Here is a 13,856-nt window from a genome sequence, read left to right on the forward strand (position 1 = left end):
TATCTGTCTAGAGAGTTTCTTCCACCCAGAGCTGAAAATCGATACAGCTCAAAGAGAAATCTTTTGTTAATATAACTTTCTTTCAGCACGCTTCTAACATGTTTAATATTTTTGATTGTTATTTTGCTGGCACTGAAAGCCCAAGCCGTGTCGGCAGATCCCTGAACTGGGACTCCAGAGATATGAATTCTACTCTCGGAGCCATTTTTAACATCTTGGACAAGTAGCTACAGCTCTCCAGGCCCTTATATCCATTCCCAGTCATTCCCTTTTGGGCCTTGTTTCTGTAAAGATGTATGCATGTATTTGGTTGTATAAACTATGAAAGTATTTAGTGAATTACATGACTGTGAGCAGTCCAGTGACTTAAAGTTACTATTAAATCCACAAATCAAGTCTTTGTGAGATACAGGCTTGGACTGTACACTCTTATATCGTGCCAAATTGGGCTAATTTGTCTACAGAATTTGATGCTCCCAAAGCCAACTCAACCTCTACCTGTAGCACCCAAAAAAAGCCAGCAGGTTTTGCAGACTGGAATGCTGAAAGTGCCAGCAAAATGAGCCAACTGTGCCTCATTTTAGGAGCATTTTGGAGAGTTAGGGAGTCCCATGAGCCCTTAGCCGATGGCACGTGAGCACAAGCTTTCAAAGCCTCCATGGACGGCAGAGCCAGTTTTCTTTAGCATAGTGGGGACAGTGGCATTTGTGGCACTCTTGGCTAACCTCAAAGTCAGATTTCAGGCTTGGGGTTGGGCAGGGGGGAAGCTTCAGGTGAATTGCATCTATCCCTAGGCTCTTACAAATAGCCTGAATTTGCCCCTCTGGACTGAAACTTGTCAGGCTGAAAATATACGTTGGGAAAACACTCTCCTTTTCCCCCCCAAATCAGCCTATAAATAACACATGCAGTCCAAAATGGCCCTGATCTTACATCAGGAATAGATGCTGCGGTGTAACACTGACAACAACAAAGAGAGGGGAATTGGTTAAGTACTTTGGGGGTTAAAATCTGTGCCCTGAACAGTAAATTTTATGGCCAAAAGTGAGTCTTCTATAGTCTCATTTATTATTGCAAAAATGATTGGAACTGGGGACTATGACACTATTACCTGTTACTGCAGATTTATTGAAAATTAGCAATTCCATTTATATCTATGAGTTTTCAGGGATTCTTCTGTTATAGACTAGAAAACTGAGAGATTTATAACTCTGGTGAATCTAGTTGTACCAACTAATAGAGCAAGTGAGAAAATTTAGAGGTTTGTAGTCCTAAAGGAGTTAACCTTTGGATAAAGAAACATTTTTCAAGTAGCATCTGAGAAATTATTGGATCCATAAATTCTGGCTGCCATAGCATGAAAAATATTCATTTCCTGGGTTTTATATTTTTGTTTGAGAAAGATACAAAAAGCAAAAATTAGTACAAAAAAATTTCACTCCTCTCAAAGTCCTGCTGTAACTGCTACCATACCTTTTGTTAACCCTTTGGCATATATTGGCGGAGTTTGCCTGGCTGGCCCTAAGGAAATTTTCAAGCTCTGCATCTTCTAAATTCATTGGTGTTGTATTGACTTGAGTGAATTTGATTTAACTTCAATTTTGATATCTGTGTACCCATTGGACTCCTTAAAAATTGAATCAAACCTGCAAAGGTATTAAATTCATGGCAGGAAGGGGTTTTTTTGTGGTTTTTGATTTTTATTTTGTTTTGTTTTGTTTTTTAATATGAGAGATCTCTGACTGTGGATGACACTTTTGTAAATCACTAAAATGATCTTAAAGCTTCTGGTAAGTCTGTAAAAGATTCTGATAAACCCAGGCCTCCACCTCCCAACAAAGATACAAAAGCAATACAAAGACTTCTGTATTCGCCTCTTAGGAGCATGAGGTTTGGCCAACCCTGCCACAGATGTTCCCTGTGACTCCTGCTGTAAGAGGTGCTCTCCTTATCTCCTGCGTAAACTGGCAAGGTAAGCACTGTATATACAAAACAAAGCAACATCCTCAGAAAGACACTCAGTACCACAAACTTGTGCTTACAGCATTGGAGCCTGGCTGAAAGCATTAAGCAATACCATGACACTAGATCAGGATGAGCTTTGCAGCTCCCTCTTTTCTCTGACACAAGCCTTTAGGACCAAGAAAACTTGATACTGTACCCTGTGGTTGCTGAGGCTCCTCTGTGTGCATCTAGGGCACACAGCTCTAATCCCTCCATCTTTTATCTGCTACAGATAGGAGGCCAGCACCAGTGCTGGCAGGACCAGACATGTCCACCGCCTCAACTGCAAGAGATAATGAGATGAAATGAACATGTGTAAAAAATAGCCATTAGTTAAAAGAGTAGTTCATGATTTGCAGTCCAATACATCATATGCCTTACTGAACAGCACGTAGCTGCTACTTATGCATGGCTGCTTTGGTATTGACTATTGCAGAAATGGAGAACTGGCAAACAAATATGCAATTTATCTCTGAATATAAGTACATGAGAAATATCTAAGGGGTCCATATTTTCTTTCTTAGTAATGTGTGGATGGTGATCTTTGTATTCCTACACTGAAAGCATCAACACAATTAAAATCTGTCACCTAGTGATACACGTCACCATTGTGCCATGTTCTTTCATTCAATACTGTACTCGTCGTTTAGCCATAATAAGGAGGTGGCTGGGCTTGCTTCTAAGCTCAGTTATGCTGAGTGAAAACATCGTGGCTTCCTTGGGACTACCCCAATTTCTCTTATGAGAACAGAGGAAAGAATTGGTTTCACTGATTTTAGCTAAAGAGTTGTAAGAATTCAAGCTTGGACACTGTACTCTGAAGAATCATTTTTGCTATTATTAACTTACTGCTATTTTTGTTCAAATTACATATACAGATAAACAGATATTTTAAATTACTTTTTAAGATAATTCAATGTTTTATAAATCTTAAAAGCTTCAGGTGCTAAGGTCTGAAAATGAAAGAAATGTTGAATTTCAGTTAAAAGTAATCCAGAGTGCTCACACTTTAAAGGGGAAGAAGAATGGCAAGTATTCATAATACGGACCACATCCCACCCCAGTGGTATCAACTGATTTTGGTTATTAACTTTGCAAAGAAAGAAAATCCTTTCTCTGACAATCTCTAAGGAAAAAAAGCCCCTGAAATTATCCCATCATTTCCCAATCAATAAGGCAAAAAGAGAGTGTGCAGAAGAGTTATTTGTGATTCCATCACACCATTATAATGCTAAACCTGTAACTTGAGAATAGAGCATTTCTAAGTGTCCAGTGTTTCATATAAGCCACCAACCAGGTTTAAAATGCCCAACAGAATTTTTATTTCTGTTTATTGTTTAATATAAACTTATGTATGAGATATTTTCAGCTACAATTAAAAAAAAAACAACTGAAAAATAATATCTTCTTCCTGTATTCTACCATAAAGACTGGATTTTTACCCAGGACAAATCAGCACAGCTCCATCAAAGGCTGAGCTATTCCCATTTACAACATCTCAGAATCCAGCCCAGCATGCAGCACTTTTCTGATTACAGCTGCAAAATATGCTGAAAACTGCTGCAAAAATATGGCTAAATTCCTTAGTGCAGAACCAAATATAAGAACTAGTTATGGAGTTACACATATGTATAAGACTTGGCCATAATATTGAATTTTCTCTCCTTAAAGTACAAAGAAATTAAGTTTCAAAGATTGTAGATCATTTTACAATGGTAGTAATGCCTGTTTAAGTGCAAGAAAGTATCCTTCAGTGTACCTGAAAGAATATTTCTTTTATCTTTTTATACAAATCTGCAAATGTGACAGATTATAAATCCATTCTTGTATCACTCCTGTTCACGGAACAAACACAAATTATTTGGTAGTGTTTATTCATTAATTTAGGCTAACTCACTTCAAATTTTGGTAATTTTTTTTTTTTTTAATATGATACACTGCTTTATCATCAGCAGTAAGTAATCTGAGTTGAAAGACAGTGTTCTGTTCTTCACAGAAGGTAAATTCAGGGCCACAATGCAGACACAGCTCCTGCAAGAAGGGGCTCCTAAGCTCAAGAGAGTCACTGCTTTCCGAGACACAGATCAAAACAAGAACCTTCAACATAGACTTTAAGTCTGTCTACTCACAATTTTTTAGAATGAAAAAAAAAAAAATTAACTCTCAGATATAACAAGTTCCGCTCCTCTTGAACTCAAGGGTAAGCAAACAGACAGCTTGGTCTGGAGAACCTATGAATTAATGATTTTCAGTAATCTTCTAATAAGACTTGGTGAATGTCAAGCATGAGGAAGCATGCAAGAATGACACAAGGCAGCCAGTGAGAAGTTGTTGAACTAGATAGAAAACATTTAATCCCCCAAACAGCTGCTGCATTCCCCCAGGAATATTTATCTCTATGTTGTTAAAGGAAGCTCAACAATATCATATGCCTTTGCTTTAACACATCAGTGCATCAGTACTTCAGTCTACTACAGAGGGAAATATTTTAGCTCAGAGCCAGGTAATAAAAAGGAAGTCTAACAAATAACGAGTAAGAGAGCAAGAAGACAGGTTACATTCTTCATGTAAATCAAAGTTGTTCCGAAAAGGCTTAGAAAAAGAGGTTGCTATTTTCAACTGAGAGTCAACTGAAAGTTAATGGGGACATCTCTAAAGATCACAGACAAACGGTTACTGTACTCTTAATGAATATTTTATTCATGTCACCTTTAAATTAGTTAAATTTGATAGGATGATAATGGAATGCAAAATGGCTTCCTCCCCAGACCGTTTTAGGTGGAGGGTAGATCAGAATTTAATTTTAGGGTAATGCCAGGTCAAAATTAAATTTAAAAAATTATGGTTTGAAAGCAATAAATCCAAAGTGACCAATGGAAAAAGTATTAAGTTAATGAGATGTGCAAGCCATTTAGAAGACCACAGGTATTTTATATGGCATATATTTTTCTTATCTGGAAACAAGCCATTTTAATACCTGCTGATAGGGATGAAAGTGGGGAAAGGAGAAGAAGGGGCATTCCTAAAGCTATTGCTATCAGGTCTTGATAAATCTATGAAGAGAAATGCAAAAAGTTCACGACGGGGATATTCATCATTTGTTCAGCAAGCTTGTTAAAAACTTAAGACCCCTAAATACTTTCTCAGGAATCTAAACACGTGTTCTGCTTTTCAGGGCGTTGTCACTCACATATGCCAAAGAAATTGTTCACAAATGAGGTTGATGCTGCTGCCCTGAAACCCTGAGGTATGGATCAGGTAGCCCACTTTCTCCCTGCATGTCTTCTTTCCTTTATCTATCACAAAGCTAGCACACATGAACAGACTGTATATGCAAGGGGTCTCACCATTTATACCTACTTATACAGCCTCACCAGTTATGTGGATGCTGTGCTTCCCTGAGTCACTCTCCTTCCTCTAAGGAAGGTAGTCCTGGACAATGGCAAAGGAAGGGGCCAAGGGACAGCTAAAACAGCAGCCTACAAAGAAGACACGGAAACAAGGTAGGAGGGCACAAAATAACCCCAAGGGATGCAGCTGAGGCAAGAAGGGAGGTGTGAGAAAGGAAACCTTTGTGTACCACTGGTAGAGCATCACATTTCCATTCAAATTCATCAATAAAAAGATACTCCCAGATAGCGTGTCAAAAAAAGTAATGATGTCAGATATAAGTTTAGTTATGAGAAAGTTCATCATCATTTGCAGATTGCATCAGATCTAAGATAAGAGAAAATGTAGCCCCAGGTGTTGCCCTTGATGCTGGCTGCCTATCCATGAAGAGATGCTGCTGGAGTTGCTGGAGCTTGAGAAGGCACCAAGGCTGTAAGGGCATGTCAAACCCAGTGCAGAAGCTGTGAGTGGGGAACTCAGTAAAAAGAATGTGCTCCACTGAAACGAGGTCTGAGCGAAAAGAAGCATGGAAATTGAGCTCTTCAGAGAGGAGTAAACTGATTTCGAGCAAAGACATTAAACTACGGTGTGATGCAAAACTACAGAGCATGATTGTTCCCTTGCAGTAAATCTTTGCTTATGTGACTATTGTTAAAAAATAAGAAAAATACACTCAGTGAGTTTCAAAAATTCAGTAAGACACCCGATTCTGAGTTATTTCTGGATATTCTGGTGGCAGCACCGCAGCTGATTAAGCCGAGCATGTCTGCTGCTTTTAAGCACAAGTGTGCTACATTAGCCATGCCACAACAACACTGACACTGAACTAATGGACTATACCATCCCCGGGTTCCCCCTCCAGATCATTTGCAAACTGAAGCTAGAGAAAAAAGTGTCTTCCCACCCATTAAGAAGCACATCAGGCTATTGCAATGCTTCAGCATCTACAGTGACAACAAAAGGAATCTGGGCAGTATTTCAGGTGTGGGTGTTGTTTCGTAAAATCTAAAGTGACACCTGAGCACAGGAATGGACATCTCTTTCCCCTCCCCGCAAAAAAACAAATGAGAGAAGGTGTTAGACTCAGGCAGAGGCTAAGGGGTACCCCTGCTCGCTCTTAGCCTAAAATGAACAGTGCCCCCAGATCCAGCTCACTTCCAAACGCCTGAAGGAACATCCTGGGTTTTAAAAACACTAGTGCTGCATATGGCCCAGCATTCAGGTTTCAGAAAGATCCCTGGGTTGAGCATTTTAGACATTCCACTTCTTCACTGGAAGTCTGTACAAGAGATAAACCCCACTGAAATACACAGAGTATCAGCCCCACCACCTCATAAAGAGAAACAGTGAATACAGAGAACGCAGTGAATACAGAAACCTGAGCAACGCTGAGCAGTTCTATTCTATGCTGGACCTCTCATCACAGTACATAAATTATTCTAATTTGTTGTCCTTACTAGACAGCTCACTGATAAGCTGGAATGGTCATCAGGACTATTGATTTCCTCCCCCCCCCCCCCCCAAGCAGGGGGTGAATGCTGGCTTTAAGTAATCTCTTCTCAAGGCTCAGTTTGATAATCCTTTTCAAGCTTTTATTTAAACTGTCTAAGAGAAAAAAGCAAGAATGAATTAGAAACTGGAAGAACACAAAGAAGCTAGAAAGAGAAGATCAATAACTCACATACACAGCAGTAAACAAACTGGAACAATTACAGTGGAAGACGGTTATTGATCAATATCAGGAGCAGCTCATATGCTGGCACATCTGTTTATACCAGACCTCAATTATATTCTTTCTTTCACATAATATAACGACATTCTACAATTTTTATCACCAGGGAAATTTAAATTCCCTTTTATTAGTGAATAATAACCATATAATGTTTTTAGGCAGTGTTTGTTGTCAGTAGATTTACATATCAGCAAAATGTTGACTGCCCAGTGCCCTGCATTGTTACAACCTGTCTTACAGACTGGAAAGCTGAGCTGCAGAATGATGAACCGACCTCCCTAAGGCCAAGAGCAGGGGCAGAAGCTGAGAGAGACCTGGATCTCCTGAGTTTTGGGAACGTTGTTTTCTGGCAATACTAGTTCCTGAGACCTTCACAGCAATGGGAGAATTTTTTTTTTTTAAAGAAAAAAGGCAACTGTTCTGTTTCAGAGGCACCCGACCAAAACTGTTCAGACCTGCAGGTCACAGTATAGTGAGAGAAGCAAAGGACCTGCACTCTGTGTGCGTCCAAGTCATCCTGGAAGACTTAAACAGAGCTCTTCACATCTATGTCGACCTGCTCATTACACTGAAAGATGCACCAGTATTTACAATACCAGTAGGAGTCCTCAGGACAGAAGTCCTCCCCAGTTTTTCATTTCATGATTCCTTTAACAAACTTGTTTACAATACCACATGACAAAACTATGCCTTTCATTTCTCCCATCTCCAGTTCTTGCAGCACTTCTAGCATGAAGATGATCAGATATAATTACAACCAAGTGCAACATCATCACGTGTGAGTCAATGCAATGAAATACCAAGTAAACATCTACTCAGCAGGAGTATCCACCAAAGGGAGGAAACTGCCTGACTGTGGGACTAAAAATCAGAAATTCCAGCCGCTCCTGCCAGTCCCACCACTGCCTTGCGCAAAATAGCCGAGGTGTTTAATTTGCACTGAATCAGGGCATCTGCTTCCACTTCCCTCTCAGGTACTTGCCTGGTCTGTAAAAACTATCACGCACTTAAATTTTGTTCAATTATACGAGTCAGAGTAAAATTTAACTTTCAGTTGGTTGGAACTTTGTGGTTTTGACTTAATGAGATGTATCAGCACCAAGACAGCTTTCCCTTTCTTGGGAAATTGCTCCCTCATATACATCTGAGGTAACTGGGTTTTAATTTAAGGCATATGTATCAATCCGCAAGCCTGTCTCCATGAAATCTTACTTAAAAAGACAAGTTGCTGGAGAATAATGAGCTGAAGCCTGTCCTCTTTAAAAGCTTCCTTAGTAAAATAAGCTCACCTTAAAAAAAGTAGTAAAAAAATCCCAGAATCCTATTCACAAATCGTATTGGAGATTTAGGGGTGAAGAATTAAATCTGAATTAAATCTGACTGAAAAAAAAAAGCAAAAATATTCAGTTAACACAAAGCAATATAATTTATTATAAACTTCAAAGTTTTTTCCCAGAGTTAGAGCTATACCATTTTACTAAAAACTGGCTTTTTAATAAACTAAACAGTTGGGTTTCAAGCCAGTGGTTCCAAACATCTACAGAAGTATTGATGAAAATATCTATGGCTGAGAGATTGTCCATAAAGTTTCATTTTGAAAAAATATACAGATTTTCAACCAGAAGACATTTACTGTCAACACCTTCAACAAAGTCTGTTTAAAAGGCAGAGGATCAAGAGTCTTGGTGAATATTAACAGGCGTAAACATAATCAGTATACAGAGGCTGTGAAGACATACTCTGGCTTTATGATCAAAGTCTGCCTTAATGATAACAATCCCAGTAAAACAGACCCCAGGTCAGGATTTTCACAGAGAGATCACAGAAAGTACAGAAACAACCCCGGCTTCTGATAGCCAGCGAGTAATTTTAGATTTTTCCAATCGTACTGGGTAATAATGCATGTCAGCATTAGTAATTGCTTTATGTGAGCTTTGAGTTGAATTCAGCAAAAAGGTTCAAGTGGCACATTTCTTCCATCATATGCCCTATCCCATTCCTCACCTCTTTTCCTTCCTTGCATCCTTCCTTTTAGGAAAGCTGAAGATGCCACATGAGGTTTCTGTTGGAAAAGTGACAGAACACACCACCTCATCCCTAGGGAGAAGGTGGCAGAAATACCTTATGATGTTTTCTGAGTTCAGGGCACACTTTGTGCTGCCTTTGCTGAAGATGTCACAAGCATGTCTACAACTTAAAGGGCGACCTTCAGAGCCAGGGCAGTATCGATATCAACTGATTCATACTGAGAAAATAAAAACCAGAACCGCACTTGCTGTTCTGCCCAAGAGCAGGTCTTTTAAGCAAATAAGTAGGGAGGCACTGAAACTAAGTTAGCAGTGAACTTCAGTTGGCGGATTTGTTTTTTCACCCTCTCATTGCCCCAAATATTATAGTGCTGTAACAGTTCTTGTGCTATGCACATCCCAAAAGACATGTTTCCCTGAGCAGCCTGAAAAGACCACTGGAGTTGGATCCACATTCTATTTCTGTTGGGTTGTGTTACAAGCTTTACCTTTTTCCCCATCTTTTTTGGTTTGTTTTTTTTTTTTTTAAACATCCACTGTGCCTTTCCACTCTAGTTTTTATTCTGATCCAGCTCTCTGCTGTCTTGACATTCAGGTGCTCTTCAAAAATCCATCACTGATTTCCTTGTAATCCTTACACAAAATGGACAATATGCTAAGGAAAACTGCCTTGCAAAGTTGCCAAAAGAGCAATTCCAATCTAATTAGGAGTTCGTACTGCTTCAGTGAAAGCAGCACAAACACTGTTAATATTCACTGCAGCTGCTTTGTCAATAACTCCCAGTGAATCCTCCAATTTATAAGAAAAATCAGGAAACTATTGGATTCTATGACACTGATAGATCTATCAGTATTCATTGCCCCTATCCTCTGCAACACAAGGCACAAATGCCAATAACTCTAACAGTCCCTTAAATGCTGAAGGATCATTATTAAAGTGTGCTTGGCATCCCTGGTCATTAATTATAATCTTGTGCACATATGCAGTGTGATTGCAGGAAATAATCAGCTTTGTCTGCCAAATTGGCAACATTTAGAAACTAATTTGTTATGACATACCATCAAAGATATTTAAACAACAAACCCAAAGCTCTGCTGCACTGCGCACACTGTTAAAATATCAGATCACATCATTAAAAAATAGTTAACATATCCAAGGGGAGGTAATATTTATCCTTGAACCCTGGTTCAAGTGGAATTTCCAGAAAGAACAGTTATATCCTTTCTCCCTCGCAGTTTGCAGGAGAAGAAACTCTCTCCAGAGCGACGGATGGACGGGGGGGAGGGAATGACTTAGATTACACTACAGACTTGCTGTCAGTCAGGAGCTATTAAACGGCCATTGAATAAATGTTTGCCAAGAGCAAAGCTTACCTAGGATTACTGCACTGTTCGGGATGCCTGCAGATTCATTTAGAGACTTTAAACTCATATTTATCTGTCTTATTTCTTTTATAGCCTCTGTTGCCACTCTCATCCACCTAGCCCCCCCTGCTTCGCCAGCAGAAGGATGTGAACACCTACAGCCACCTCCAGTCTTGCAGCTGGGATTGAAGCAAAGGTGTGCTGCGGGGAGGGGAATGTCTCTGCTCCCCACCTCTGCTAGAACCAGCAGAGTAGCTTCCCACCACCTCCCAGCCTGGAGGAAGCTGGGCTACCCATCAAACTCCTGGCTGGTAAAACATTAACCTCCCCACACCCTTTCCCAATTTCAACTGGTTTAATTCCTGATCACTAGACAGAAATATTTTTTTTTCCTTGTTATGTGGTTTCTTCATATCAGCCAGGACAACGACAGTCCATGCAAACTATCTGAAGGAAAGAGGGGGACTCCCATAAAACCCCTTAGTGCTGCTGCCTCAGAAGACCAATCCCTGCTCACACAGGATGGGCATCCTGCAGTTAGGACTCTTCCCTCTGGACAGCGTTCAATGATCTCCGAGGAGAACCAGAGGGCTACAATGCAGATTTTCTGCCACAGATAGTGTCAAAGCTGTTGATATTTAAGCTTTGGACCAGCAGAGAAACCAACACTGATGCTGCAGGACTTAGGCTAGTCCTAGGAAAGCGCTAGGCTGTGTAACAGGTTTACATCAGGGAGGTAACAGACTCTGGACATCCTGATGTCTGTTAGGGGTGAGCTCTGAATCTGTTGATTATTCTGTCATAAAACACAGAAAAGAAGGTGCCATTTAGAAAGTACTCAAATAAGGTGCATGAAATGATGGCAACCAAGTCAGCTTTAAAACTTCCACGACTCCAGAACAGGAACTTGCAATGGAGTGTATGAGGTTATGGAAAATTCAAGGGCTTGCCAGACTCACCTGTATGTCAGAAGGAGCAAAACACTTCATCATATTATGTGCATACATAATATGATTTCTTTTCTCAGATCTGTGGTCAGAGTATTAAAATATGTATCAAAATAAAATCCAAAATTAAATATTGAGCTATGCTTGCATCCAGGAAACAAAACTCTCTTTTTTTTTTCCACATAAACGCACAGAATGATTTAAAAATGGCAAAGCACATCACTTGTGTAACATTTTTTAAAGACAAGAATTGTTTCTACTTTGAATTATCGCTATAGTTCTTATTAAGAGAGCCAAATATGAAGATTTTCCCTAAATTAAGGAGCTGAACTTGCATATTTTTCTGCAGTCTTTTCTGACACTTTTTCTCTACATGCTGTTTCCTTCAGTGCATTTTGTTACTTAAGTCCCCTCCCGTAGCAGGAGTCCACCAGCCCAGTTAAAGCTGGGGTTAGAAAATACAAGGAGAACTGACAAGTGCTAAACACTTAACCGGTGTGATTGCTTCTCCATTCTTACAGTAATGACTGTTTACTCCAGCAGACTGTACTTCAACAGAATATTTTGTTTAGTTTATGTGACAATTTCCTACTCTTTTCCCATGTTTTCTCAAAATCCAGCGTTCCATATTATTGAAACAGCAGTTAAGAAATCACAGTTTCGTGCAAATCCATTTCACCAGATTCTCAATTGCTGTCTTCAGCCACTGAACCAACAATAACATCTTCTCTTTTCTTTCTCATGGTATTTTGAAGCTTGTAACTAATTTAATAACCAAGTCTTTCAAAATGCTTGAAAAGAATTGAATTTTTTTTCCTGAAGTAATTATATACGTTTCTTTATCACACAGTTTTGAAATCTATGGGTCCCAAGGATACTTCCTGAAATAGGAGGTATTAAAATGATCTCAAATCCATTGTCATGGAAAGATAAGCTGTATCAAGAGGTACATCAGAGTATTAATACCTATTATATCAATATTCTTTAAATGTTTCCATATTTTCAAGGAAAAATAATAGATATGAACTTCTAATTAGCACCTTAAAAATAAAGCAGATATTTTCTCCATAACTGTATAGATTTCACTACAGTATTAGCCTTTAACCTTTCAAATGAGTAACTTGCATAGCCTCACCTTTTTTTTTTTCTTTTTTACATTTCATATCTGATTGTATAGGAATAGATGTGAACAAACTATAGCCCAAACCACCCCAAAACAAGGACATCAGTAAAGCCTATTCTTTGAGTTGTTGCAACATCTCTAGAGATAAATTTTTGAGCTTCCCATTAGGATAAACATTTAGCAAAAGCTTTTCACATAAATGGTGTAAGATCACAAAAGTATCATGCTGTATGTAGGATTTAATACAGCGTTCTTAAAAAAAGCAGATGAAGAGTTCATAATACCTTTTAATCAGGACACATTTTACCTTGAAAAGTTCTATTACAGTGTATTCCATTAAGGCCAACATTTAAATTACATATAATAATATGGCTATAATTATTTTCTTCTTTTTCTTATTTTGATAAAAGTTATTCAGCCTTTACATAAAGGCCTAAAACACTGGCCTTGGAAACAATGTCCTTTCAAACAAACCATTTTAAATTAAATGTCCAACGAACAATGCCTTTACGCTGAGAACCAAACCTAACATGGTGCAAATTAACAGAAGGCCAATACAGCGCAAAGCTGAGGTTCTGTCCCTGTAGCCACACAGATCATGCATTGCAAGGACAGTAACCATTGTTTCCTAGTAGATTCAACTCCAGAAATGAAACGCCTCGAGAGAAAATACAGGAGTGATTTAATCCCAACTAACTCCAGCTCTACTGGGATCATTCTGACACTGCCTTGTGATGCGGAGGGAAGCTCTAAAGGCAGGGATCGCATTGACCTTTAGCAGAGAAACAGCAAGAGTTCCCCTTCTCAGTGCCAAGCCAAGACAATGCCCTGGTGGAACAGCCATTATCAGTGCCTGTAATTCCACTACCGAGTATGAGGCGAGAAGGAGGGTGCTCTGAAGAGGCGGAAAGACTGTATGTACAAGGACAAGCTCCTTAAGTCCCCGTCTCTCTCCTTGCTGAGGCATTATTTCCACTACTTTAATCACGCCTGTCATTATTCTCTAAACATCCTCCAGTTGTCAGTATCCTCTTGAATTATGGAGAGGAGAACTGCATACAAGGAGTACGCCAGCAGCAGTCACGCTAGCGTCACAACCAGAGGTAGCACAACCTCTCTCTTTTGAAATTTCCCTTACATACATTCAAGAACCTCATTAGTGCTTTTGGCCATGGTGTCTCCTCAGAGCTCCCATCTGCCTGATCATCCACAACAAACCCAGAGATGCACATTATATCTTCCCAAGTCACACACAGAAACTCCTGATT

At 39.4% G+C, this 13,856-nt stretch overlaps 1 long non-coding RNA gene across 5 annotated transcripts in view; it reads right to left on the reverse strand.

Annotated features, from left to right (window-relative positions):
* Positions 1-13,856, reverse strand: part of LOC142054928 (uncharacterized) — a 283,958-nt gene that overhangs the window by 220,654 nt on the left and 49,448 nt on the right. The window contains exon 1 of one of the 5 annotated variants that reach the window (XR_012659729.1): positions 2,162-2,273. The exons of the other annotated variants lie outside the window; for them this stretch is intronic. This is a non-coding gene — a long non-coding RNA (uncharacterized LOC142054928). Of the gene's footprint in view, positions 1-2,161; positions 2,274-13,856 lie in introns of those variants that run through there. 5 annotated transcript variants of the gene reach the window in all.

Source organism: Phalacrocorax aristotelis, chromosome 3 (genome assembly GCF_949628215.1).
Source record: "Phalacrocorax aristotelis chromosome 3, bGulAri2.1, whole genome shotgun sequence".
NCBI lineage: Eukaryota > Metazoa > Chordata > Aves > Suliformes > Phalacrocoracidae > Phalacrocorax > Phalacrocorax aristotelis.